The sequence below is a fragment of the Gavialis gangeticus genome, unplaced genomic scaffold (assembly GCF_001723915.1).
Source record: "Gavialis gangeticus isolate Ggan-Ray unplaced genomic scaffold, GavGan_comp1, whole genome shotgun sequence".
NCBI classification, from domain to species: domain Eukaryota; kingdom Metazoa; phylum Chordata; order Crocodylia; family Gavialidae; genus Gavialis; species Gavialis gangeticus.
The window spans coordinates 2,159,474-2,163,895 of record NW_017728998.1 but is presented as its reverse complement, the minus strand read 5'-3'; positions in this window follow the sequence as shown (position 1 = coordinate 2,163,895).

The following is a 4,422-nucleotide window of genomic DNA, read 5'->3' as shown; positions in this document are numbered from 1 at the left end:
GGCTCCCCCGCGCCGGGGCTGGGCGAGCAGGAAGCTGGGGGCTGCGCTCGGCCGTGCCCGGGCGAGGAGCAAGTCGAAGCACGGGGTGCCGCGGCTGGCCCGGGGCGCTTCTGTCTGGGGCAGGGCGGGGGGGCTCTCTCTCCTGGCGCTGCGCAAACGCCTGGCACTGTGGGCGGTGGTGTTCGCAGCAAGCGCGGGGCCTCTCTGGTCTCTGCCGGGTGCCCCCGGCTGCCAAAGCCCCCTCCCCAGGGCTGACCTGACCAGGGCTGGTGTGAATCTGGGGTGTCCCCAACCCCGAGCTCCTAGGGACACGGGTCCCCAGCTGCTTGGGGGGTGCTGGTCCCTACCCTAGGGTCGTGGCTTTGGGGGTTCCCGGAGGGGGGCTGCCGCCAGGGCAGCAGGAGCTGCCAGCCCATGGGGTCTGGTGACGTGGAGGAGTCGCTGCAGGGCACGCAAGGGTGTGGTAGCTGTGCCATGGGAGCCGTCCGCGTGTGTGTGCTCCTGCCCCAGGGCAAGGGCAAGGGGGCCAGCTCCTCTTCCAGAGCAGGGCAGGGCCGCCCCACCTGCCGTGGGGTGAGAGCACATGCACGGGCCATTCCCCGGGGTAGCCGCAGCATGATGTCCAGGCTGCAGACGGGCTGATGCTGGTCCCACCCTGGGCTGGCGCATGAGCTGGGCTTTCTCCTGGCTGGCAGGGAGCAGCGGGGTCTGTCTGGGGAGAGCCGGCTGGAGGCAGCTGACCGGATGGGTCTCGTGCGTCCTCTCAGCGATGGCAGGGCACTGTCCCCGGGGGTGGCTGGAGAAGTGCGTGGTCTGTGCTGGCCTCCAAAGACCTGCCTGCTGGCACCGCAGCCCCAGAGCCAGTGGGGCGCTGATGTAGCTTGTGATTTGGGGTGGACCCGCTGCGCTGCCCGGGCTGGCTCGTTGTCTGTGACTTTGTTAGCGGCCATTGCTGGCCGGCGGGATGCGGCTGCTGCGTCCAGACAAGCCAGCCTGCTGCGCGCAGCCTGCCCCAGCCCCGTCGCAGGGCTGCGTCCCTCCCCGGTTCACATGCCAGCGGTCGTGGGGGCCGGGCTGAGGTCCGCGTTAGTAGCGACGCTTCCTCTTTCCCTTTGCGCTTGTGCTGCAGCCGGGGGCGGGAGCTGGCGTGGGGGCGGCTGGTGCTGGGACGGTGGAGCATGGCATGTGTGGGGTCCTGGGCTGTGCTGGGCCTTCCGGGAGGTTGCGATGGCAGTGCCGTTTGCTCCTGGTTCATGGGTGACGAGGCTGGTGCGAGGCAGCTCTGGCTCCCTCCTGCCCAGAGGCAGCTGGTGGAGGAGCCGTGTGGGGAAACCCGTGGCACCCACACCTTCCTGGCAACTCGTGGCACAGGGCAGCGTCTCCAAAGCAGCTGGGACTCTTGGTTCTGGTTTCTGCCCGATGGGCCTGTCTGGGGTGGTTTCCCCGCTGGCCCGAGCCACCTTTCTATGCAACCGCCCCGGTTCCTCGAGCTGGAATTCCCCAGGTTCCCAGCCCCGCTGCTTTCTGTTTTGAGGCGGGTTGGCAGGGGCCGAGAGCAGACGTGGCCCTAGGTCTCCTCCCTGCTCGCTGCCCGCGCTCGACCCTGGAGCTGGCTCGACCCTCTGGAGAGGCTCGGCCCAGGAGCAGGTGGCAAAGTGCTCCCGTCCCTGGGACCGGCAGCCTCTTGGCCGCAGAGCAGAGCAGCGCAGCAGGGCGCGGGGCGCTGCGCGGGGCGGCGTAGACGGCGTCCGCCTGGGGCTGCAGCCGGAGGCAGCTCGGTGCTGGCGAGACGTAGCCCGGAGGGAGCCCTCGTGGCCCTGTCGCAGGCTACCTGTAGGGCCCCAGGTGCCCACAACCAGCAGGAGAGCTGGTCCCCGGGCACAGACGGCTGGAGGCCGCCTCGCCGGGGCGAGCAGGGCGGCCGTGTTGGGGTGCTGGCAGGCCACAAGGCTTCTGGTGTGATAACCAGGGAGGCAGAACGGGCCTGTAATTAGGGGACTAGTGCCCAGGCCGGCCCCTCCCGTGGACCCGTCTGGGTTTTTTTTAAATCAAATTTTGTTTCTGGGCCAAATTGGTTCTGAATTTCGACTGAGCAGAGCTCGAGCCCACGTGGCGATACCGCCGGCAAGTCTCCTCCCTTCCAGACTCGTCTTCAGAAGTTCCCGCATCAGTGGCAGGCATCCTACGTGCAAGCCCCGAGCCCGGAGGCTTTGAGGTTTAGGTGCCCCCGTCTTGCTGGCCCTGAGCTGAACGTCTGAAGGAGCTAGGGGGAAAGCTCAGGGGCGGTCCCCCGTCACCATCAGTGGCCCCCGTCGGAGGCACGACAGGCCCGCGGGGGTCAGCCTGCCTGCGGTGCACAGGACAGGCCTTGACCCTCTAGCGGCGCTGGAGGCCCTTCAAGGCTGAGAGGATGGCGTGGATGGGCGTGCGTGTGGGGGCAGGAGGAAAACCCAGGCGCGGGGGCTGTCCGCTGTGAACAGTTAGTGCCGGAGCAGGGCTGCTCCTGGGCAGGGGCCGGGCGCTTCGGACTGTACCCGAAACCCCCTGCAGACCCGTCGCTGGAGGACTCCCCTTGGAGGGCTGGATGGAGCTGCCCGGGGTGCATTAATTGTGCCTCCCGCTGGGCACTTCAGCAGCTGCTCGCTTGCCTTGAGGCATCCCCGGGAGCGCCCGCGCCTCCATCCCCGGCTTGCGGGGGGGGGGAGCTGCCATATGGGGAGGGGATGAACCGGAAGCCAAGCATTCCCAACCCCCCGCTGCCCACGGGGCCTTGGGCAAACCCCTGTGCACCCATGCCGGGACTTGTACATTTGGGGGCAACAGCTAGCACCACGGACGTTGGAAGTGAGCTGCAGGCAGGCTAGCCAGCGATGGGGCAACAGGCAAGGGGGCGAAGCCCTGCCCCTGCCTGACAGTGGAGGTAATCCTGTGCACCCCCTTGGAAGAGGATTTCCGGTCCCTCCATGGTGGGTCTGTTGTGCTGAGCCCCGCAGCCCCACCTAGCACGGCCCCGGCCACTCCTGCAGCCCGGCGAGGCTTTGGCTGGCGTCCCAGCAGCTCAGCACCACGCCTGACGTGTACCCAGCCAGGCCGGGGGTGGCGCAGCACTGTGTACACATGCAGGTGACGGGCTTCTGAGTCAGCTCTCGGGAGAAACTCGCCCAGCCAGTCTGGAGCGGGGCGAAACTCCGGTGACGTCACCTGCCCTGCCCTGCCCTGCCCTGCGTGGGTGGGAGTGGGCTCTGCTGGGGGGCACCCGGCCTGGCTGCCCCCGCACCTGGGTCCTGCACCTTCCCCTGCAGCTCATAGTGCAGCTGGAGTCGACAAGCGGGGCCCTGCAGGGAAACTGAGGCAGCCCTGCGGTTACTGCCAAGGCCCCCCATGCAAGCTGTCGGCATCCAGCAGCCGGGAAGGCCGGTGTCTGCCTTCACCCCTGCCCGGTCGGTGCGAGCGAGGCTGTGGGGTTGGCTTTGCTGGCCAGGACGCGGGGGGTTGGCTCGGAGCGTGGCACCGGCTGCGGAGAAAACGCGCCCCAGGAGGTGCCGGAGCATCCGTCCTCCCAAAGGCCGTTGCTGCGCGCACGCCCGGCACCAGGCGTGTTGCAGCCATCGCCGGCTGGGAGGCTGAGCCGTCAGCGCTCGGTCCCCATCGCTTATGCATGGCCCGCAGCACCCGTGGCAGAGAGGGGCTGTGGGTCCAGCTGCCTGGGGAAGGGGTCTGTGCAGCCTCCTAGTTGCCTGGATCACCGAGGCCCTGGCAGCTGGGTGCAGGAGCTGGGTGGGGATGGGGTCACTTGGGGTCTTGCCCGATGGGTTTCGGTTTCAAATTCCACCTGCTGCGGGGAACCCGATCCCGTCTCTGCCTCCTGCCAGGCAGCCAGCTCCCCCGGGCAGCGGGAAAGTCCTGGCTCCTCCTTGGAGCCCTTGGGAGAAGTGAAAGGTCTCCAGGTACTTTCCGAAAGATCTGGGCTGGGGCAAGGCGGGGGGATGCCGTGAAACCTCGGCATCCGAGAAGCTGCTGCCACGAGAGCCCGGGGCCTTGGGGATGAACGTGCGGCTCCCCCGGGACCCCGGAGGGGCACGCTCTTGGCTGGGATGCCGGAAAGCAGGGGGTGCAAGGGGACGTGGCTGGAAGGAAGGACAGGGCAGAAAGTGAAAGCTTTCATGGCGGGGATTATACATGTTCCTAGCAGGACAGGCGCGTGCATCGCTGCGCTGCTCCGGCCGGCAGAGGCAGCTGAGCTCAGCTGTCTGCCCCCGGCACAGACACCGCCCTGGACGGTGGCACCTGGCTTCGTCTCCTGTTACACCACGAGGCTGTTGGTCATGTTAGTCCGATACTGAACTTGGGCTCACGAAAGCTCGTGCTTTATATCCATACATGATGTCGCTGGTCTATAAAGGGGCACCTCTGCCCTGCCTT